This window comes from Rana temporaria, chromosome 2 (assembly GCF_905171775.1).
Source record: "Rana temporaria chromosome 2, aRanTem1.1, whole genome shotgun sequence".
Lineage (NCBI taxonomy): Eukaryota > Metazoa > Chordata > Amphibia > Anura > Ranidae > Rana > Rana temporaria.
In genome coordinates, this window is record NC_053490.1 from 165863488 (window position 1) to 165889017 (window position 25530).

Genomic DNA, 25530 nt, shown 5'->3' on the forward strand with positions numbered 1-25530 from the left:
TAACCACTCATGTTCTCCATTAGTGATAGACGAACATCTGACGGGGCGGTTCGCGAACGCTGAACCGCAAACTTTCTCAAATGTTTGCGAACTGCAAGTTTGCAGCGGGCCCCATTGACTTTATTGGCAGGCGAACATTAAAAACCTGCAGGTCATATTTGCAGCCACAAAATACTTACTAGCTATGCACAAATAGTCCCACAACATGGACACTGACCTACCAGAAGTATTATGCGAAAATCCGGATACAGAAGTGTCGGCCACTACAGGCCCCAATAATTAGCCGACAGGCGTTTACCTGACAGCAAACAACTTTGTATTCTGTGGCTTGAGGTACATTTGGCATTCACAGGATAAATAAGTGCAGGCCCCAAAAATTAGGCATTCGACGGACATAAAAGGTCTTTTATACCGCTGTATTTACCTAAGACAGGGACCATGAATTGTTATGGGTGGTGGCGGAGATTTGTGGCCTGTCATGAGGAATTTGAATCAAATATGGTCTACTGGTCACATGTGTTGAATTCCCCTGAGATCCATGCCTAATTCATTTTTAGAAATGTGAGGTAGTCAACACTGTCGTGAGCTAGGCGAGTGCGCTTATCGGTCACGACCCCCCTTGCTGCGCTGAACGTTCTTTCGGACAGGACACTGGACGAGGGGCAAGCCAACAGTTCCATTGCAAATTGTGCAAGCTCTGGCCAGAGGTTAAGCCTGCCCACCCAGTAGTTCAGGAGTTTATCACTTCTTAGTGCGTCCACATCAGCCGTTAACCCGATGTAGTCGGACACCTGTCAGTCTAGGCGTTGCCTGATGCTGGATCCAGAGGACAGCTGTCGATGGGTCAGCTGAAAGAATGATCTCATATCATTAGTCACCAACACATCTTCAAACCGCCCCCTTCTTGCAGGCGCTGCTGGATTGGTACCCGTAACTGTTTCTCTGTGAGTGGAAATTCCTCTGCCAGCTCACGCAAAAGCAGAATGCAGCATTTCTCGAAGCAAGGCCTGGAAGTGCTGCATTCTGATAGCCCTCTGTGATAGTGGTAACATTTCCGCCATTTTTTCGGTTGTACCGGGGGTCTAAGTACGTTGCCACCCAGTACTGGTCCTTGCCCTTTATGCTTTTTATACGCAGTATTGTGGCTTCCTCATCTTCCTGCTCCACGACAACTTGATCAATGACACAACGCAATGCACGCTCCAGAAGGAAGGCGTAATGTACAACGTCACTGATGGCACCCTGGCTGCGACTGACCAGTTTGGTGATTTCATCAAATGGCTGCAGAAGTCTGCATGAGTCAGGTATGAGCAGCCACTGGCGCAGTGAAAAAAAAAACAAGCTCCCCAGAACCTGTCCTGCCGCAGAGTTCGTACAGGTAGTCGTTAGCTGCACGTTTCTGCTGGAGCAGCCCATTAAGCATATACAAGGTTGAGTTCCATCGCATCAGGCAGTCACAAATAAGACGTCTGACGGGCAGGTTGTGCCACCGCTGAATGTCAGCAAGGCGAGCCATGGCCGTGTAAGATCTTCTGAAATGGCCCGAGATTTTCCCGGCCTGCCGCAAGACGTCCTGGACCCCAGGGTATTTGGCAACGAATCGCTGCACGACCAATTTCAGGACGTGTGCCATGCATGGCACATGTATAATGTTGCCCTGTTTCAGCGCCCTCAGCAGATTGACACCGCTTTACCAACTGTCAAATTGAGCGGTGTTAGCCACTGATCTGCCTGTGAATGCAAAGCTGAAAGTAGTGCAGGACCAGTGTGGCTCTTGTCTAACAGGCACAACAGACGCAGCACAGCATGGCAACGTCTCACCTGGCATGTCGAATAGGGGGATCTTGGGCGGCGCAGCGAAAGAGACGGTAGCATCGGAAAAGGGGGAGTCAGCCGAGGAGGAGAAGGAGGATGGAGTAGGAGGAGGAGAAGAAGAAGAGGCAGGCCTGCACGCAATCCGTGGCGGTAAAACCAAATCTACATGGGTGCCACAAGTTACATGCTTGACAAGGTTCACCCAGTGGGCAGTAAAAGTTATATACCTTCCCTGCCCGTGTTTGCTAGACCACGTGTCTGTGGTCAGATGTATCTTGGCACCGAAACTGTGTGGCAGAGATACATTCACTTGCCGCTGAACATGGCCATATAGCTCTGGGATGCCCTTCTGTGAGAAATATTTTCTTCCTGGGACCTTCCATTGTGGTGTTCCAATGGCCACAAATTTTCGAAAGGCCTCTGAGTCCACCAGTTTATAGGGCAGTAGTTGGCGGGCTATCAGTTCCGACAAGCCAGCGGTCAACCGTTGGGCAAGAGGGTTATCCGGTTTCATCGTTTTTTTACGAACGAACATTTGGGCCACAGAAGCCTGCCTTTTTGCAGAAAAACGTGAGGACGGCATGATGGAAGGTGGAGTGGAGGACAATTGTGAGTATAGAGGAGAAGGAGAAGAGGCTGGACGGTAAGAGCCTGGAGTGTCACTTTGTGGGTTCTGATGGCGTTGCTCCCACTGGGCTCAGTGATGGGAAGCCAGGTGCCTTCTTAAGGCGGTCGTCCCTAGGTGAGTGTTGGGCTGTCCGCGACATATGCGTTGACTGTAAAGGCTGCAGATGGCAACACTATTGTCAGCAGCGGACACGTTAAAAAAAGCCCACACTGCGGAGCCATGGGCCGGCGTCCTGGGAGCACCAGATGTGACCGTACATGGTTGATGGCTCGCTCCTGATACATTAGTAGTCTGGTTTGTCCCTCCTGTGCAATGTAAGTTCGGCCTGCTTCTCTATCTGCTGGTCCATCTCTCCCTCTGAACTCCCTTCCTCTTCCTCTCTTGTGGGCACCCATGTGACGTCTGTAGACACGTCATCATCGACGTAACCTTCCCCATCACTAACAATAGAGATCTCGGAGCAGGCAGCAACAGCAGGCACCAACCTCCTTGGGCTGAGCTAGGTACTGTCATCAGACTGCTGAGTGCCGGCTGTTGCTACCTCCTCTTCCTGATCCAATGCCAAGAATGGCTGCGCATCGGAAATGTCTTCTGATGGATCGGAAAATAATTCCTGTGACTCAAGCGGAGGGTATATGGTGGTGATGGTGTTGGTGGCGAGCCACTCAACCAAGTCTGGTGCCATTTCCTACTTTGGCTCCGGCCTGGTGCTCCTGCCCTACCCCTACCACCCCTGCGGAAGGGCCTGCCTCTTCCTCTGCCTGTCATTTTTTAAATTACCCTGTGACAACAAAAGTCTCTAGAGAAGCTGTCAGGAAGGGCATGCCACCATCCAAGATGTGGCCGTAGAAGGCGGCCAGTGACTTCAGTTCCTGTTAGAGCACCATTGGCGCACGTGCACGCGCACCCCATGACCGTTTTGGCGCCAGACAAGCCATTTAAACTGGGTCAGTACCCAGACTCAGGTGCTGTCTGTTCTACAGCGTTTGGGTGTTCTGATTCCAGTATCTGATTCCTGTTCCTACTATCCGGCCCGGCTTGTCCCTGCCGCTCCCGCTTTCTACCTGCACCTGATCCGGCTTGTTTGATCTTGCATCTGCCTGCCTCTCCTGCTACCTCGCTGCCAGCTCAATACCGACCCGACCTGTACCTTGACTCGTTCCTGCCTACACTTCTGTTCCTGATGTGTCCGCTAGTGTATGACCTGGCCTGCCTGCACCTGCTATCTCTCCAGTCCTGAGTCCTGTTGAGCACCCATCTTTCCACAACTTCATCTGCTCTCCTGTCTGTGGTGTTCCTGCATAAAGCCTTCTCCTGCTGTCTGCTGACAGCTGCTCCCGGTCTTCTCCTGTACCGGTGTTCCTCCGCGGTCTCTTCAGAGGTTCCAGCCCAGCACTGGTGTGACTCTTGCACTCCCTGTCTGCTCTACCAGGGGCTCGGAGTCAGAGCTGTAAGAGAGGCCGTCCTCTGCATATCAGGCTCTACTGCCAGGTACGTGACAGAAGCGCAGTTAAGGAGGAAGAAGGTATGTAACAAAATCTGTCGTTTTGGGGGGCCACTGGTTTATCGCACCAGTTATGAAACCTTTTTTTCAGGAAACATTTTTAATTTGTGTAGCAGAGGTAGCACAGCGAAAGAGGCAAAAATTCAGCAGCAACCAAATACACCACCAGTCACCATGCTGCACAATACACATCCACTATAATATGCTTTCTATATTCAAAAGTATATTATAAGTGTATATTACACCTATATACTGCAGAGCAAGTAGCACACCTATACCAGTGCTTGAAAGGACTTTTCTGGACCTGTTAGGTAGCGATTTGTGTCGCTAAAGTCTGTCCCTGCTGGAAACGCCAACCTCTCCCTACACTGACAAAAAATATATGAATGTATTAGACACCTATATACTGCAGAGCAAGTAGCACATCTATACCAGACCTTTTAGATAGCTATTTGATTAAATGTCCCTGCTCCAAAACAGCACCCTCTCCCTACACTGACAAAACGCAAAAAATGTAAGATGGCCGCCAGATCAGGTCTATTTATAAGGTAGGGGGTATGTCCATGTGCTGAAATGTCTCAATTGGCTGTCCTGCACCACCTGATGGATGTTGTCATAGGTCAAAGTTTTTAGCCATGTAACATTGCGGACTGCCGCAAACATTGCCAGATGTCCGCCGGTTTGGCGGACCACGAACAAGCAAAGGTCGCGCGAACCGGCAGGCCATCTCTATTTATCGCACCAGTTATAAAACTTTTTTCCAGTAACGTTTGTCACTGTGTGTAGCAGAGGTAACACAGCAAAACAGAAGAGAAAATTCTGCAGTACCCAAATACACCACCAGTCACAATGCTGCACAATACAAATCCACTATAATATGCTTTCTATATTAGAAAGTATATTTTAAGTGTATTACACCCCTATATACTGCACACCAAACAATAGTACACCTATACCAGTCCTTAAAAGGACTTTTGTGGACCTGTTAGATAACGATTTGTGTCACTAAAGTCTGTCCCTGCTCCACACAGCAACCTCTCCCTACACTGATGAAAAGCAGAATGTATCACACCAGTTATAAAATATTTTTTTCCAGTATTGTTTGTCACTGTGTGTAGCAACAGGTAAAGCAGAAAAAAATGAAAAAAAAAATCTGCAGTACCCAAATACACCAGTCACAATGCTGCACAGTGCACAATACAAATCCACTATAATATGCTGTCTATGTTAGAAAGTATATTATAAGTGTATTACACCCCTATATACTGCACACCAAACAAAAGTACACCTATACCAGTCCTTAAAAGGACGTTTGTGGACCTTTTAGCTAGCGATTTGTTTCAATACAGCCTGTCCCTGCTCCACACAGCAACCTCTCCCTACAATGACAAAAAGCAGAATGTAAAATGGCCACCAGATCAGGTCTATTTATAAGGTAGGAGGTATGTCCATGTGCTGAAATGTCTCAATTGGCTGTCCTGTACCACCTGATGGATGTGTCATGGGTCAAAGTTCTTCTCAATGTAAAATTGCGGACGGGCGCGAACATCGCCAGATGTCCGCCTGTTCGGCGAACCACGAATGAGCAAAGTTCGCCGCAAAACAACCACCGGGAGAACCACCAGGCCATCTCTATTCTCCATCTCCCCATGTGACAGCCTGTCAGGCTATAAATGCAGGAAAGCATTGACAAAAGCTCTGTAACCTATAGTAGGACATGTCTGAACCAGGACCTTTCTGGCAGGATCATCAGGTATTATTTTAATGAAAGCTGCCGTATTTAATATGTTTTTTGAATTACATTAACATGTTAAAAAATGTGGCGTAAACATGATCATTTTTCGGCATGAAAGAAAATGTGTTTTAAAAAAATGCCATTTAAAATGATTGTGTGTGTGGGCTTCACATCATTTTTCGGCTTCTGAAAAACGACCAAAAAAATTTCGACCAAAAAATGTCTTTTGTTTTTCAGGTTGTAAAAAATTATCGTGTGTGGGCTAAAACGACGTTAAAAACCTGCGCATGATCAGAAGCAAGTTATGAGACGGGAGTGCTCGTTCTGGTAAAACTACTGTTCATAATGGAGTAAGCACATTCATCACGCTACTGTTCATAATGGAGTAAGCACATTCATCACGCTGTAACAGACAGAAAAGCGCAAATCGTCTTTTACTAACACAGAATCAGCTAAAGCAGCCCCAAGGGTGGTGTTATCCGTATGGAACTTCCCCTTTATAGTGCCGTCGTACGTGTTTGCTAGAGCATTTTTAAAAAACGATGGTGTGTGGGCAACGTCGTTTTTTCTACATACCGAAAAACTTCATTTTTTTTTCATGCCGGAAAAATGATCGTGTGTACGCGGCATTAGAAATTAATAATGACCATTTTCTGAGCAATAGACAAGGGATTTTCAATCAAAGGGCATACAGAGCTGGACAGTGCCCTGAGGGACATATTCAAATGTCCTATATACTGTATGTACCTATAAAAAATATTGTTTAGAAGGAGGTGTTTTTGTACACACGTATTTTGTGTGGTTTTTTTTTTTTAAGCGTTTTGCATTTTTTGTGGGGGTTTTTTTGTCCAATTTGTTCTTGATTGGATTGAAAAAAGCAAATTGTGGAGAAATTGCAGCAAGAAAGCACTACATGCTTTTCTGCAGTTTCTCCAATGAAATTTATTGAACCAAAAACGCAGTGTTTTGCTTTAAAAAAAAGTCCCTGACCCTTTCTAAAAATGCAGCGGCTAAAACAAGCATGTATGTGAATGTGTTCCATAGAAAACCATGTTAAATGGACTGTGGCGTGTTCCTGAAAAAAGAAATAAAAAATGCATAGGTGTGAACCAAGCCTAAAGTTCAAAATTTAAAAAATATATATATATATATATATATATATATATATATATATATATATATATTTAAAAAGTCATTTTAAAAATGAGTGTGGTAATTAGCGCTAAAATAGTATTTACTATAGCACTGGTGCAAAAAATGCTCTCAAAAATAAATTTACGATAGCTGCCTGATTACAAATAACACCCAAATCATGTCTATTGTTAAGACCACGACTATTGCATATGGAAACAATGTTTAGAGCGTGATATAATTGCCTAAATGGTACTGAAATATGCAGCATATTGTTTTAAGATAATGTGAAAAAAAGTGTTTTTTACACTAAAATATCTTTAAAAGAAGAGAGCAATTCCCTGTTCCTCTCAAATAAATTGTCTTTGCAACAATGTTGTTTTTTTTTCATCTATTTTGTTTTTTAGAATGCTAGAATGTATAATGGTTTTCATGTTTTGTTAGTATACTTTTCTCTGCAACTTTTGCTTTATGCTTTCCATCTCACAAAAATCTTTACCCAAACTCACACATGTGTCTTTACAAACCACGAATAACACCATTGATAGTGCAAATTTAAAATGAGTCTCAATTTTGTGTTTTTTTTATTATTTTGTTGGAATGCTTTGTAGGAATAATGACTGTTAAGTATGTTTCTATAATCTTGCAGGTAAAAATGTGATGGTGGTGAGTAGTTGTACTATGAAATATGTTGCCCATAAAGTAAAGCTGTCTCCACTGAAAGGTTTAAACACATTTTAGATTGTAAGTTCCTATGAGCAGGGCCCTTAAAACCCAATTGCTAACTGTAGCACCATATAACCTGTGGACTATTTTTTTTTATGCCAGTAAATGTACATAATTGTGTTTCTGCTAGCAACATAAAAGTAGATTATTAAGCTTGTTTGTTGTTTTTCTCTTTTCTTTATTCTTTTTAAATAGTTTTGGGGGAAGTGCAATATTTTACTTATACCCATAGAAATAAGATATCATTTTGTGCACCAAAAAAACTAATCTCTTCAGCACACCTGAAAGTAGTTGATTAAAGGGGTTTAGGTGGAGTCTTTAACAGCTGTAGAGAATTGCAGGTAATGAATTCAGCTGGTGGATAGGCAGTGTTGTATGTGTCAGCCCTGGTTGGTACAATTTGGCATGCAATTTTACATGTCAAATTGGCGGCAATGGCACCATCCTAATTGGGGCGGCGCCTTAAATGCAGTGTTGCACCAATTTCCAAAAGTAAATTCTGTACTACTCTTGGCGACTTTGGGGTGCGATTTCCATTGACATCAGTGCAGGAACCCATACAGATGTCTCTGAAATACCCCCCCCCCCCCGAAGTTGAGACTGACATGCGGGAATGAAATTGTGCGAGTTCAGCTGAACTAGAGCTCAAACTGGGCCTTTATCTTTGTAATTCATCTGCTGCAATCTCAGGGACACCATTTCTTATGAAACGTCCTTAAGTTTGCCTTCAAATATTGTTATATGTAGAAATACAGATTTGCATATCTGCAAATAAATAAAAATGTAAAATTCTAATTGTGGTTGTGATCAAATATTTACAGCTGTGATCAAAAGAATGTAGTTTCACATTCTGACCTGGAAATGAGTCATTGTAATCACTGTGCTGTTAAGGATCTCCATCTAGTAGGATATGGTGAGGTCCCTCTTTAGTAAAGAGGAGGTGCTGCTCATTTGCCGGATAAGTGTGGGATACGTACTTGTGCTTACTCTGTGGGGGTGGATGTGGTAGTTATATTTGGTGTGGGTGGGGTCCATTGATATGTTTATCTGGAATCACCACACATTTGCTTTGGCCCATGTGCACAGACTACTGCCTGCATTTGTTCTACTGATGTAAATCAGTAAGGACAATGCAAATATAAATGAGAGCTCCCTTTTTATTAAAATATATAAATATGGCTTGTTTCACAACTTTGGTGACTTTTCCAAATATTTGGACCTCCGAGTTGCATGACAAGTTGTACCCCATGATTCTCAATGATAACCATTCATATCTGTGCTACTTTAAGTTGCAACAACTTCAAAGTAGTCCCTGTACTACTTTGGTGTGACTTTCAAGTGATTTGAGGTACATAGGGCACAATATTACACAAGCATTCCCAAAGTGGCAGCAAAATAGTGTGACTTTCAGGTAGCAGTAGTGCAAATAAGATTTAATGGATAATACCTTTGAATTAGGACCTTTTCTCACTTGTGCATCCTGAAAGTGTGTCAAATTTGTCCCTGCACTACTTTGGTTTGACTTTGATGCAACCTGAGGTACACCACAAGATTACACAGACATTGGTGCGATTTGGGCCTAATTCAGAGGTGGGCCTAATTCAAAGGTGTTATCAATAAATCTTATTAGGTTTCTTTCACACTTGGCCGGCTTTTCATGCAACTTAACCACTTCAACCCCAGAAGGATTTACCCCCTTCCTAAACAGAGCATTTTATTGCAATTCTGTACTACGTCGCTTTAGCTGACAATTGCGCAGTCATGCGGCGTTGTACCCAAACAAACTTGATGTCCTTTTTTTTTCCCCACAAATAGATCTTTCTTTTGGTGGTAATTGATTACCTCTGCTGTGTTTTTTCTTTTTGTGCTATAAACAAAGAGCAACAATTTTGAAAAAAATATTTTTTACTTTTTGCTATAATAATAATCCCCAAAAAAGATATAATAAAAACATTTAGGCCGATATGTATTCTTCTACGTATTTTTGGTTAAAAAAATCGCAATAAGTGTATATTGATTGGTTTGCGCAAACGTTATAGCGTCTACAATATAGGTGATAGATTTGTGGCATTTTTATTATTATTAACTAGTAATGGCGGTGATCTGCGACATTATGGCGGACACATCGGACACTTTTGACACTATTTTGGGACTATTGCATTTTTTTACAGCGATCAGAGCTACAAATAGCCTCTGATTACTGTATAAATGACACTGGCAGGGATTAAGCACTAGGGGACGATCGAGGGGTTAAGTGTGTCCTAGTGAGTGATTCTAACTGTAGGGGGATGCTCTCACTACAACATGACAGAGATCACTGCTCCTGATGACCGTCGGTGGCACGCCCGCTAGGCAGCAAATTTAAAGGGACCTACAGGTACGTCCATTTGCCTGCCCCTGCCATTCTGCCAACGTAAATAGGTGTGCGGCAGACGCAAGTGGTTAAGGTCCATAAGGCCCCTTTCACACTTGTGTGACCTGAAAGTCAAGCAATTTTGCAGCGCTTTTTGCCACAAATTTGATGCGACTTTAAGCAACGCCTGTGTCCCGTGTAATTTTGAGGTCTATGAATGCAATGGTCACAGGACAAGGGGCCTTAGGGCCGGTTCACACTAGTGTGCTGTCCAATATCGGATGTGATTTGCCCTGCACTGCAGTGCAAATCACATGCAATATCTGTGTGATGCAAACTCGGCCATACCAATTGTATGGCTGAATTTGCATCGCATTGGGACCAAACTCGCATAGGACTCTTTTTTTGGTCCGCACCAGAATTCAATCGCTTGGGTGTTCACACCCACACAATCCCATTCCTGTCCGAATTTGCGTTCAGTCTGTGATTTGCAAACTGACTTGGGGGTGTCATTAGCTTTTTACTGACACTCCCAGAAGTTTTCATATGGCAGTGTGACTTCCTGCAAGTTGTATGTGAAGCGGGAACCCACACCGGATTCCCAGGGTTCCCGCATCGCTCCAGTGTGAACCGGCCCTGAACCTAGGTTCAGACCTATGCATTTTTTAGTGTGTTTTGCAGTTTGCAGAAATGCACTACAATCCATTTAACATGGTTTCTTATGGTACTAGTTCACATCTATGCATTTTGCAGCCGGTGCATTTTTGGAAAGGGTCAGGGACTTTTTTCTTGCAATATGCGGGTATCAGATTTCAATGGAACGGCACAAGAAATGCAACTGTTGCTGTTTGTGATGCGATTTTTGATGTGTTTTGTGGTTCTTATTTTATAACTGTATATTGCTGGTGGCCGGGAAGCCAGCTGCCATGTCTTTAACAACCAATGCGTCATCTGCTGTCAGCAGGCTTCCCCACTGAAAGTAAAAATAAAATAAAAAATGCCAGCAAATAAAAAAAAAATGACATGGGTTCCCCCCCCAGGTGTATACCAGGCCCTTCGGGTCTAGTAAAGATTCGGAGGGGAACACCGCCCTCACCAAAAAATAAATGGTGTGGGGTTCTCCCCCCCCCCAGGTTTTTACCAGGCCCTTTGGGGTTTAGTATGGATTCCCCCCAAAATCCATACCAGACCCTTATGCGAGCATGTCAACAGGTCAGGAAAGGGAGGGGATGAGCGAGCGCCCCCCTCCTGAACCATACCAGGCCATATGCCCTCAACATGGGGGGGTGGGTGCTTTGGAACAGCCTCCCCCACCCCAAAGCACCTTATCCATATGTTGATGGGGACAAGGGCCTCATCCCCACAACCCTTGCCTGGTGGTTGTGGATAGCGATGAGCCGAACGTCGCCCCCCCCCGTTTGGTTCGCACTAGAACCTTTGAACGGACTGATCGTTCGTGCAAACTTTAGAACCCCATTGAAGTCCCTGGGACTTGAACGTTCGAAATAAAAAGTGCTCATTTTAAAGGCTAATATGCAAGTTATTGTCGTAAAACAGGTTTGAGGACCCGGGTCTTGCCCCAGGGAACATGTATCAATGGAAAAAAAAAGTTTTAAAAATGGTCGTTTTTCTAGCAGCAGTGATTTTAACCACTTCAAAACTGCACGCCATCATATGATGTCCAAAAAGGGGATCTCTTATCCCAGGTGGACGTCATATGACGTCCTGTACTTTGTGCGATGATATCTGAATGATGCCTGCACCTAGAGGCATCATTCAGATATCATTTTGTTCTGGCGGCGATCCTACACACCATAAGAATGATCATAGCGGCGCTTGATCGTTCTTATAGACGGCGGGAGGGGACATCCCCCTCTCCCGCCACCATCCGGTGCTTCTCCGGGCTCTCCCGTGCCATCGGGGCCCGGAGAGATGATCGACGTGCGCCGGATGAGAGGCATAGAGATGACTGGTGACCAGATGGTCACCAGTCATCTCTATGACCATCGGAGGCCCGGGCTGAAGTAAACAAACTGCAATTTCGGCTAGTAAGAATGAGATCTGTGAATTTTTTTGTCACAATCTAATTCTTTCCAGCCTGGAGGAGAGATGTGGGGTCTTATTGACCCCGCATCTCTCCTTAAAGAGGACCTGTCACACACTATTCCTATTACAAGGGATGTTTACATACGTAATAGGAATAAAAGCGATCGAAAAAAAAGTGTAAAAAATAAATAAATAAGTAAAATAAAGAATAAATAAATAAACAAAAAATTAAAACGCCCCTGTCCCCGGTAGCTCACACTCAGAAGCGAACGCACCCGTAAGTCCCTCCCACGTATGTAAACGTCGTTCAAACCACACAAGTGAGGTGTCACCGTGTGCATTAGAGCGTGTGCAACAATTCTCTAAACTGGTAACCAGTAAAAAATTTAAAGCGTCGCCTATGGAGATTTTTAGTAACGAAGTTTGGCGCTATTCCATGAGTGTGCGCAATTTTAAAGCATGACATGTTAGGTATCTATTTACTGGGCGTAACATCATCTTTCATATTTCACAAAAAAATGGGCTAACTTTACTGTTTTATTATTTTTAAAATCATGAAACCATTTTTTTTACAAAAAAAGGTGTTTGGAAAATTATTGCGCAAATACTGTGCAAGATAAAAAATTCCATAGGGTGTCTGCTAAAACAAAATATATAATGTTTGGGGGTTCTGAGTAATTTGCTAGCAAAAGAATGATGATTTGTACATGTAGAAGAGAAGTGCCAGAATAGGCCCGGTATGGAAGTGGGTTTTAAAGCCCTGTATTGAAGTGGTTAATGATGCTTAAAGTGAAAAAAAATATTGAAAAATTCCTTTAAATATCGTACCTGCTGGGTGTCTATAGTATGCCTGTGAAGTGGCACGTGTGTAGAACTGTCCCTACACAAAATGACATTACTATAGGAAAAAAGTCATTTAAAAACTGCTTGCGGCTTTAATGTAATTTCTGGTCCCTGCAATATGGATGAAAATCATTGAGAAAAATAGCATGGGTTCCCCCCCCCCAGGTCATTACCAGCCCCTTTGGCCCTATATACTAAACAGCAGTATACAGACGGTGCAAACAAGACAGGGACTGTAGGTTTGTTGTTAAGTAGAATCTGTTTGTAATTTTGAACTGGTACTTTTTTAAGGTGTAGCTCCAGCCAAAAAAATCTATTTTTAAGCTTTTTGAAGGGTTATCACCCATGTAACATTTGTTTTGCTGTCTGTGTGCATTTGTTCAGAAGATTGCACCTCACTTTCTGTCCCAATGACAAATGTTTTTTTGAAAATTTTGTGATAACGCATCAGTGGTCAGGAGACACCTCTTACAGAAGAGAATTTCCCTTCTTAGGGGTAGATTTCCTCTCACTTCCTGTTGTCATTTGTAAGTTGGATGTTTGAAAGTAGGGGCCTGCCGTATTTACTCTGCAGAAATTTGGGCCCTAGGTGTTGGTGTTGCTACAACACTTAGTCTTGGTGGGCGCTGGAAGGCCCTGCTGTGAACTATTATATCAAGAATTGTAATTACATGCCATTGTTCAACAGTGGTAGAAAAATTGGGCCTTTGGTGCTGGCGCTGGTGCCACAACACTGTAAGTCCTCACAGTTACTCTTGGTGGGCGCAGGAATGGGCCCTGCTGTGAAATATTAGATCAAGAATTGTAATTACATGCCCCTGTTGAACAGGGGCAGAACAATTGGGCCTTTGTTGGTGGTGCTGGTGCCACAACACTGTTAGCCCTCACAATTACTCTTGGTGGGCGCAGGAATGGGCCCTGCTGTGGTATTAATATGAGCCTGTGGTATTAATATGAGGACATCAGCAAATCTATTGACGTAGCTTTAGGTGCACACTGTGCAGAGGACACAGTACACCGCATGAAAATACTTGCAGATCCCCTGCCCGTGGTATTAATATGAGAACACCAGCAAATGTATTCACGTAGCTTTATGTGCACACTGTGCAGAGGACACAGTACACCAAGTGAGAATACTTGCTGATCAACCACTGCCTGTGGTATTATTATGAGAACAGCAATTGTATTTATGTAGCTTTAGGTGCACATTGTGCAGAGGACACAGACAGTACACCAAGTGAAAATACTGCAGCTAGCACAATCACCTGCCTGCCTGTCAGTATATTAGGAGGAACGGATCTAGCTAAACTCAATACAGTGTATAAATATATATACAACACCTGGGATGCATATATATCATCTACACACTGTAACTGACTCGCCTGCCTGCCTGCTCTATCTTCGCTCAAGCTTTTTTTTTCACGATCTTGTGTATGCAAGGCAGGCTTGACAAGAATCACATTGAGAAAAACTTTTTTTTTCCCATGACGTGAAAAATGGTTGTGTGTACACGGCTTAAGTAGTCATACTAGTGTAGCATGGCTGTGTGCTTAGGTTATTGTCCCATGGAAAGGTGAATCTCTATGCCAGGCTCAGGTAACTCAGTCTCAAAAAGTTTAAAAGGGTTTTCTCTAGAACTACCACTACCATGTTTAACCTTGGGTATTTATTTATTAGGGTAATAGTACAGATAGTGTTAAGCCCTGTACACACGATCGGATATCTGATGGAATCTAATCCGATGGATTTTTTTGTCGGATATCCGATGAAGCTGACTTTCATCAGTCTTGCCTACACACCATCGGTCAAAAACCCAACCGTGTCCAATGCGGTGACGTAAAACACTACGAAGTGCTGAGAAAAATTAAGTTCAATGCTTCCGAGCATGCATGAATTTTTGACCGATGGGCTTTCACACAGATGATCGTTTTTTTCTATCGTTCTTTTATCCATAGGAAAAATTTAAAACATTTTCTATTTTTTTTTCACTGATGGAAAACAAACCGATGGGGCCCAACACACGATCGGTTAGAGCGATGAAAACAGTCCATTGGTCTGTTTTTATCAGACAAACCGATCGTATGTACAGGGCTTTATGCTACATACAGCATTTGGCACCATAGTCAAAGGTTCATTGTGTACTTGTTGTTTCTCTGGAATTTACTTACTTTGAGATTGTGTAGCATTTTATTTTCACACATGATGACCTAATTCAACTAATTAGAATAGTTTAAAGACAACTTTCACAGTTTATGTTATATTTAAATATTTTCTCTGAAATCTTTGATTGTGGTTTTGAATAAAACGTGAGACCTGCAGAGAGAATTCCTCCATGTTGCCATATGGAGGGGTCAAAAATAGATAAAAGATCTTTTACAGTAGAAATTTCCTTTAATAATAAATAAGTATAACGTTTGTCCACTGTGTAACACTGTGACATACAGTAGTACAGTTGCCAAAATTGAATACATAATTTGTATGGGGAAACAACTATGAATACAGCAAGGTTACAAATCATACTACATAGCTAGGAAAAACTTTGTAAAACATTTAATTTGTCACCCTTTCCATTCTTCTGACAATATGAAATGTAAAGCGCAAGATCCTGTTTTAGTTATCAGTGAATGAAACATTTCCTGAGTTGTATTTCCTACTTATATTAACATAAATGAAATTCAATTACTTTGTGTGTGTAATCTAGGATTTATGACAACTTGTAGCTCAAAGTAAATTAATTGTTTATATTCCCTACTTTTCAGATTTAAGAATGTAATTTAAGGACCTTTGACACTACTGTATGTGTTTAAAAAAACAAAACAAACAAAAAAACATACTGCACAACAAAGTTTTCAGGTAAGTAACCTTCTTTTTTTCTTTTTAAAAGTATTTATGATCACATATGAAATGGTATAATTGTGTACATATGAAATACTTTATATTATATACACAAAGAATAACAAGCACAATGAATAACATTTAAATGTGCTAAGGTTAATTGCTATATATGGAGTTTAGAAGAAAAAACATCCCATGATCTCCGAAGAAAACAAACCCCCTATATGCTAAAATTATTAGACATTAGCAACGTTAAAAAACTTGGTTTTATTTATATATAATTGTAAAAGAAAATCTTCACTAAGGGGACTGTGTATAATACAATCACACATTACACTGAAATCTCTATATTTTCTCTAAAATATGTATTTCCTATATTGTCAGTGCCACCTAGTGGCCATAATGCTTTTTTTCTTTTTTTCCCCTGATTGAGGTATTTATGAAAAAAAAGAACACATTGTGGCCACTAGATGGTACTGACAATATACTAACTACATATACTAGAGTAATGCGTGGATGCTTGTAACATCCATACAATTGTGTTTTACATTGAGCCTAGGTTCACACTGCTGCGAATTGAAAATCGCGGTAAAATGCGCGATTTTACCGCGATTTCGCGGCTGCGATTTTGCCGCGATTTCGGCCGCAATTTAATGTAAATCGCGGCCCAAAATCGCAAAAAGTAGTACAGGAACTACTTTTTGAAATTGCAGATGCGGCGTCGCACTGATTAGGACAGTGCCATTGCCGACATTTGCCGCCGATTTGAGATGCGATTTGACATGTCAAATCGCATCTCAAATCGTTCCAAATCGTATCCAGTGTGAACCAGGGCTCAATATTTTGTGTTGATTTTAAAAGTAAAGGGAAATTATAATGCTTTGAGTTAGTTTTTTATTTTAAAGAATCAAAGCTCAATAGTTCAGAATGTGCAGCACTTAAAGTACATAAAATACATAGGCCCAGATTCTCAAAGGAGATACGATGGCGTATCTCCAGATACGCCGTCGTATCTCTGAGTCTGAGCCGTCGTATCTACTGTATGCGCCTGATTCTTAGAATCAGTTACGCATAGATTTATATTAGATCCGACCGGCGTAAGTCTCTTACGCCGTCGGATCTTAACTGCATATTTACGCTGGCCGCTAGGGGCGTCTACGCTGATTTACGCCTAGAAATATGTAAATCAGCTAGATACGCGAATTCACGAACGTACGCCCGGCCGACGCAGTACAGATACGCCGTTTACGTTAGACTTTTCCCTGAGTAAAGTTACCCCTGCTATATGAGGCATAAATGCGGCGTACCAATGTTAAGTATGGACATCGTTCCTGCGTCGAATTTTGAAAATGTTATGTTGTTTGCGTAAGTCGTCCGTGAATGGGGCTGGACATAATTTACGTTCACGTTGAAACCAATACGTCCTTGCGGCGTACTTTGGAGCAATGCACACTGGGATATGTCCATGGACGTTCGTAAAAAGCGTCATTTACGCGGGGTCACATAATATTTACATAACACACGCCCACATCTTCCACATTTGAACTAGGCGGGCTTACGCCGGCCTATTTACGCTATGCCGCCGCAACTTACGGAGCAAGTGCTTTGAGAATACTGCACTTGCCCGTCTAAGTTGCGGAGGCGTAACGTAAATAGAATACGTTACGCCCGCTCAAAGATATGCCGCTGTACGTGAATCCGGGCCATAAACTACACTACATTAATTCTCTAATACCATCTGTCTGTCAAACTTACCAACTTGTTGCCCGCCCACAGTATATTTAAAGTGATTGTAAAGGCAGAAGGTTTTTTTCTCTTAATGTATTCTATGCATTAAGAGAAAAAGCTTTCTGTTTGCAGCAGCCCCCAGCCTCCTAATACTTACCTGAGCCCCATCTCTATCCAGCTATGTCCACGAGTCCCTCAGCCTGCCTGGACTCCCCCTCCTGATTGGCTCAGACACAGCAGTGGCATCCTTGACTCCCACTGCTGTCAATCAAACTCAGTTAGCCAATCCGGAGTGATAGGGGGCGGGGCCGGGCACAATGGATACACAGAGCTGCAGCTCGGCTCGCGTGCCCCCAGGGCCGCTGATAAGCTAGTAAATATGAACAGAGTTCAGAATTAAAAAAAAGTCTGTGACTTCACAGGACTGACCGAGGGAGGAGTGTTACCCCAGGAGCATGGACATCGCCACTGCTTAGATAAGACACTTATTGGATCTGCTTTGTAACACCTGTGGATCCCTTTTTTACCCAGCAGGCTGAACGAAAAAAAAACTGACACCTTAGGTCAAAGCCACTGTTCTAACACACGTTAGTACAGTGATCTCCCCTGCTGTTCTTTTGTGTTTTGACAGGGGGACGGCTCCCCCGCCAGAACATTCCAGTCAGCGCTCTCAGCCATTGGGAGATGGTCAGCAGACCTTTTTTGGTCATGCCCCTTCAGAAGCCGACTGTCATATAGTCAGACAGGGCTGTATACATGCCACGGCTGTGATGCTTTACTTCACAGCTGTAGCATTTTTAACGCAGGCTGCAGAGTTTGAAAGGCAGCACCACCTGTCAAACTTCTCATTGAGTTCAATGGAGCTGCTCTGTACCTTGAAGCCAAATACTTGGCTCACTGTTGCAGTTTAAAATTACTATTAAGCAATTGAAAAAAAAAAAAAAAACAGGTGTCAGGAAGGGTACAGTAGCGAGGCAAAAATTTCTGCCATGGCTGCAAAGCATACCATTGCGACCATGGCATTTTAGCGATTTGTTATTTCCGGGGGGGCCCTGACAGATAAGTTGTACGGGGCCCCATGATTTCTAACAGCAGCCCTGCGTGCCCCCATAGCAAGCTGCTTGCAGTGGAGGCACTCAACAGGAGGGAAGCTCCAGCCAGGGACCCAAGAAGAGGAGGATCCGAGCTTCTCTGTGCAAAACCAACTGCACAGGGCAGGTCAAGATAACATGTTTTGTTATTATAATTTAAAAAAAAGAGATTTTACAATCACTTTAACCACTTCAGCCCCGGACCATATTGCTGGTCAAAGACCAGGCCACTTTTTGCGATTCGGCTCTGCGTTGCTTTATCTGACAATTGCGTGGTCGTGCGACGTGGCTCCCAAACAAAATTGGCGTCCTTTTTTTTTCCCACAAATAGAGCTTTCTTTTGGTGGTAATTGATCACCTCTGTGTTTTTTTTTTTTATGTATTTACTTTTTGCTGTAATAAATTTCCCCCCAAAAATATATATAAAAAAAAAAAAATTTCCTCAGTTTTGGCTGATACGTATTCTTCTACATATTTTTCGTAAAAAAAATCGCAATAAGCGTTTATTGATTGTTTCGCGCAAAAGTTATAGTGTTTACAAAATAGGGGATAGTTTTATGGCATTTTTATTAATATTTTTTTTTTTTACTAGTAATGGCGGCGATCATCGATTTTTATCGGTACTGCAACATTATGGCGGACACTTCGGACACTTTTGACACATTTTTGGGACCATTGGTATTTTTATAGCGATCAGTGCTATACAAATGCATTGATTACTATAAAAATGCCACTGGCAGGGAAGGGGTTAAGTATGTTCCCTGGGTGTGTTCTAACTGAAGGGGGTGGACTGAATTGGGGAAATATCTGATCGCTGTTCAGTCCTGACAGGACCAGGAGCTGTGTGTTTACACACACAGCTCCTGGTTCTCGCTCTGTAACTAGCGATCGCAGGTGCCCAGCGGTGATCGCACCCGCCTGGCACGCGCGTCGGTGTCAGGGGTGAGGGCCACTATTGGCTGCTCGGCGAGATGACATAGAAATACCTGATCTCGCCCAGCAGAGCCAACCTGCCGCCGTAAAACTGCGGTGGCTGGTCGGCAAGCGGTTAATAAGACTGGGAAGCAGCTGCAGGCAACGCGATTTAATGCAATCCTGTAACCGCTGTGTCTAGTGGTCACAGCAGATTGCGCCGCTTTGTACGCAGCCAGGAACCAAGCTGATGTGAGAAAGGGAATGCTTCGAATCTCTATCTGGACTGCCCTGCCGCCACTTTATTACCGCCTCAGCTTCCGGGTGGTCTGTATGTTGTCCCCTGGTGCTTCTCATCTTATACAACAATAGTTTCTTTTGTATCATTGTATATTACAACTTACAGGTATGAGTGCTAGGATTAGACATTTTGTGTTCCCTCTCTTCCTGTTTTGGTTAATTACCATTAACCAATAATCTATTCATTACTTATTCATTATAGATGACCGAAATTACTGCTCCTGATGAGTGGCTATTACTCCACGAAACGCGTCGAGCCTCACTATCAATTGATGTCATATCACAGCAACCATGAAGTCACCATGGGTTATATTGAGAAGTTTGAGTCATTAATCAATGCTATTCCAATGTATTATCTTAATATGTTCAACATTTGGGTACACTACTGACATATATGAGAATCATGGGTTACTATGCACTTTACGCAACTAGTTTATACCATGTTTGATATGATTTACCAATCATTTTATACCATACCTGGTATTGTTTTATGGCTATACTATGAACGTCGTTTTATGTATTATACTCAATGATGCTACTATTAAATGTTGTGTTTACCTTATTGATTGACTCATCCTGCCCCAGTGTTTTGTTTCATATAAAGTCCCACTCCCCCTTCCCCGCCCCTTCCCTGCCCCCTTTGCCATTTTTTCTTCAACTTTTTGGGGATGGAGACCTGTGTACTGTATAGTCATGGTCTCACATAAAGTCCAAAAAATCTTTGTCTGTAATGTGCAATAGTTGATACCATCCACTACATACTCCAATGTGTACAGTCCAACAGTGAAAAAAATAACATAAATATTAGTGCTTGAGGAAAAACCTGAAACACAGTTGATCTCTCATTCCTTCACAGTGTTCTTATTATTATGCTCACCCAAAAAAAGACCTCTATATTTTTAAAGGCCACTAAGGCTCAGCTCCAAATACTTCCTCTGGAGCAGCACACCATGCACAGGGCCCTTCTAACTCTCTTGTATTGAATTGTATTGTTGGTGTATTGTCTTTCTTTATATTGTAAAGCGCTGCACAAACTGTTGGCGCTATATAAAGCCTGTATTATAATAATAATAATAATAATAATAATAATAATAATACACTGATCAATCTCAATCTTCTATCTCATTATCGGTCCTCACTTCTCGTGGAGTGGCCACGCCTTGATATTGTAAATATTAAAAGTACTCTGAGGAGGAGTTCTTCACCGGGAATCTTGATTAACACCTTCTTAGATCGATATTGAGATGGAAGTTTGTGACTAATCAGTGGTGTGCTGTACTAGAAGAATTGTTTGGAGCTGAGCCTTTGGTGATCTCCTATAACATAGAGGTCTCTTTTTGGGTGAACATAATATGTGTGGTGATGAAGGAATAGGAGATCATCTTTGATTCATGCTTTTCCTCAATGACCAAAATAAACATACATTTTTCACTAATGAACAAACAATAAGTGTCCAGCACTAGGTATGATGGTAATAGGAAAAAACTTTCCGTGTCCTGGTGTATAAGCTATAGGTCCTGATTCCAGCTGCTAAGGAATCAGAACAGAAACAGAAAACAAAAAAAAAAACTATCTATAAAAAACACTAGCACTCAAAGGGCCACCTTATTCTAAAATTGTGATCTTGCAAGATTGTTGTGCAGGATATACATTCAATCCAGGCTTAAGTTCCATAAACTAAATAATATTTATTAATTATAAAAAAAAAAATATGTCCAGACAAGGTCTAGTAAAAAAAAAAAAAACAGCCAGAAGCAATGGTGGAAGCAAAAAAGCCATACATAGTAAATACTAGCACGGACAAGGGAAATATTAAAAACTGCCAAAACTAACATCAAGGATCCAAGAAGTACTGACAATACTTGACAATATGCAGTAGGCCGTGGCAGATGTTTAGCAAAATCAGCCTTGGGGGTGTCAGGCTTAGCTCTGTATGTGTGGAATCCCAAATGATGACACCAATCAGCCAAGGACCATAGCTGTGGGAACCTCAGATGCTAATGAGGCAGATCAGTTCCTAGATGTGGTGGCTGCATTTGTTTTCTTTTTTCAGACTAAGAACATTTCCATTAGGTACAGAAAATACATGTTCCTGCCATGAATGCTGTGTCCTTGTCACTTCCTGTGAGCTGACCATTCATCACAATGTTATATGTGGTACTTTGAGCCCCAGTTGAGAGTCGGATGATAACCTCTCCTAAGATGCTCTGCTTCTCCCACTTTATCTTGCTAACAAGGACCCAGTTCTTGCTGCAAGACAGCTGGAAAGATTTCCGATTCTTGCTCCAGTATGTGCCACTGGCTGTCACTTCTGGCTGTTCTCTTTGAAGGTTAGATGACTCTTTTTGTCCTAACTTCTGTCTGTGACATACAGCTTCAAGGGTGACATGGACCAGCAGATAAAGGTACATTTAGCTTTGCTGATAGAGAGCAGTAGCACCCCAAACTAATATTATTTGATTAACGTCAGTAAAACAAATGTTGGGCAGGTAGCTTACAGGGGTTGTAAAGGTTTGTTTTTTATTTTCTAAATAGGTTCCTTTAAGCTAGTGCATTGTTAGTTCACTTACCTTTTCCTTCGATTTCCCTTCTAAATGTTTTTTTATGTTTGTCTAAATTTCTCACTTCCTGTTTCTCCTCAGTAAACTTGCCTCCATCATCCGAGCTGTTCTGGCTGGGGGTTAGTCAGCATGCTCTCCCCCTCCCTTGGGACTACATCCCTCGGGGAGTCACTGTGAACGTTCACAGGCGCGAAGGCAGGGATGTAGTCCCAAGGGAGGGGGCGAGAACGCTGACTAACCCCCAGTCAGAACAGCTCAGATGATGGGGGAAAGCTTACTTGAGGAGGAACAGGACACGAGAAGTTCAGACAAATAAAACAAAACATTTAGAAGGGAAATTGAAGGAAAAGGTAAGTGAACTAACAATGCACTAGCTTTAAGGAACCCATTTAGAAAATAAAAACTAACCTTTACAACCCCTTTAAGCAATGGGAGCAAGGCCCTCAAATATTGGTGGATTCAAACTAAAAAGTTATGATGGCACAGTTTGTGTGTTCCCAGTGGTGCAATGTATTATTTAAAAAAAAAAAAGGGGGTCAAATTGAAATGTGCAAAAACACTTTTCACTGGTACCCTGAAATTCCACAATCCCTTTACCTACATGGCCCTGTATACACGGTCGGTCCATCAGATGAGAACGGTCCCAAGGACCGTTCTCATCGGTTAACCGATGAAGCTGACTGATGGTCTGATATGCCTACACACCATCAGTTTAAAAACCGATCGAGTCCAACGCGATGTGCTGAGAAAAATGAAGTTCAATGCTTCCAAGCATGCGTCGACTTGATTCTGAGCATGCGCAGGTTTTGAACTGATGCTTTTGCGTACTAACCGTCAGTTTTGACCAATCGGTTAGGCGTCCATTGGTTCAATTTTAAAGCAAGTTCTAAATTTTTCGACCGAAGGATAACGGACCGATGGGGCCCACACACGGTCGGTTTGGACCGATGAAACTGAAGTTCAGTTTGTTTTCTTCGGTTTTGTCCGATCGTGTGTACAGGGCCTTGGATATGATCCTCAAGTATGATTGGGTACAAATTGGTCAGTTTTGTAGCAGGAACAACAGACTTAATTGTGGAGACACAAGGCACAGACAGCTACCTCCCTAAAAATTAGAACTACCAGCTTTACGCACAGAATATATAAGTGGAAATTGGACAGTAGCAACACATTTTGTAGACAGTGCAAATAGTCCAATTTTACAGCTCTATAAAAAATGGAGCTTGTTGTTTTGGTGTAGAAGGTTAGGTGTCTGTACTACTACTACTATCCTATGAAATCGTTTTTGTTGCCCTAAAGTTAAACATAATTGGACAATTTTGAAAAAAAAGTCACCTTGGAGAAACACTATATAAACCTTTTTTCCAATAAAGCAGAATTAAAGGTACTAAACTTACCTCCAAAGTCCACAAGGGGTCCCTCACTGCCACCAGCATCTTTGTGCATGCACGGGAGTCAGTTATACATTGATCCTGACACACTGGAACTATCTATCACTGTAACTGTTGTGGAACACTGTAAATGTTCAGCATTTTGGAAAAGGATGCAAGACTTCTTTGAAGCACTTTTATCACAAACAGTTTATCTGTCGGTTTAGCATGTGGTTTATGGAACATAGAAAATACTGTAACATATTATTGTATTATGTTTATTTGATCCTTGACTTTGCGTACACAAAGAATATGTGTGTATTTGTGTTCTTTGAAGCACAATAATGTATTTGAATTTTTTTTTTTTTTATAACACTGCATGGTTTAAGCCAATATATTTTATTATTCAGGAGAATATTTGTGTTCAGCTGCTGAGGGGGTCCACATAAATACCAAAAAGCAGGAGGATTATAATTTATTCATTTTACTCTTCATGTACTCTTCATCAGTTTGCCACAAATTACCATATCAAAATGCACATTGTAAGGAGTTATTTTCAGTGACTCTATAATGTAAAAGTAACTCTTGCCATCAGACCCAGTTTTAACATGCAAGTTGCTTCCTTTTGATTGTATTTTAGTGGAAAAGGTTTACTTACAAACTAAAATGCTTGAAACTGCTACCACATCCCTCTAAGATATTAAGTAGTTACCAGATTAAAAAATAGCTCTGCTAATTGTTAGACCGCCATAAATCATATTGTATGTATTAATATGTGATATTTAAATATAGGATTAATGACATTGGTCACAAAAACACTTAACAATGTTCACTCAGACACAAATGTTTAATCCTCAGAATCTTTAAGTCTTCAATCTCCTTTGGGAACAAAATTACTATGGGGCCTCAATTTATACCAGTAGCTTAATGATTAAAGATGAAAACTTCTTCTCCGAGGTATCTGATTTTTAAACTCCTCATTTTAATGTAAATCCTATTATTAAAATAAATTCTGTTTTTAGTTTCACATGATAATTGGATATATTTCTTCACAGTTCACACAATGAATCTAATGGAACAAGCATGGAAAATATTCATGCTGATAATGTGTGACAAAACATTAAAGTGTATTTAAACCCTAACCATGAACTACTTTTATGTCCTCCCTTTTGATTTGTTAATATACTATTGCAAGTATTTTGTTATATCTGTTTATTAAATATAGAAAAATAGCTGTTAATCCTGATAGAAATTCGTCTTGTAACTTCCTGTCTACCCTGCCTCTGTTGCATTAAAATTTCAAGCAGTGATAACAGCCCTGCCTAGTATACCTGTCACAACTACAGCCCCCCCCATATTATATGGAGATAAGGAGAGAAGGTCATCTGTAGTCCAAATTAAGAGTGAGTAGCCTTGTGACAACACACATTGTTTAAAACCCTTTCATGACTAATGGCCAATACACACAATCCGAAAATCGGACGACAGATCGTCTGACTTTTTTCGCTTATTAGTCACAAGTAGAAATTGAATAGGTTACTAAAGTTACAAATTTTCTCGTACGACAAAAAAATAAATAAAGGTAAATGATGTCATGTGTTGTAATGTATTTTGTATTGTATTTTCGAACGACAACTACTGTATACTGACTAAACAAAAATCGTACAATCTGGTATCGTACGAGGAAAACGTTTGTGCTTGTCCAATTGAATAATATCAAATTAATTGTCGTGATTGGCTCTCGTAAGCTCTGTACTAACGATCCGGTTATCCTACAATTCTTCCTTGGAAGACATTTGGCTCGTGTGTACGGGCCATTAGCCTAGTTCTGACATTTGTTTACTTGCAAGATAGAATCCATATTTTTTGTTAGAAAATTACTTAGAACCCCCAAACATATTTTATATATATATATATATATATATATATATATAATTTTAGCAGAGAATCTA

General features: G+C 41.7%; 1 long non-coding RNA gene across 1 annotated transcript; it reads left to right on the top strand.

Annotated features, from left to right (window-relative positions):
• Positions 1-5467: 5467 nt before the first annotated feature.
• On the top strand, positions 5468-20277 carry LOC120928565. The gene is made up of 3 exons (XR_005747231.1): positions 5468-5700; positions 15541-15634; positions 19850-20277. It is a non-coding gene; the product is annotated as an uncharacterized LOC120928565 (long non-coding RNA).
• Positions 20278-25530: the final 5253 nt, after the last annotated feature.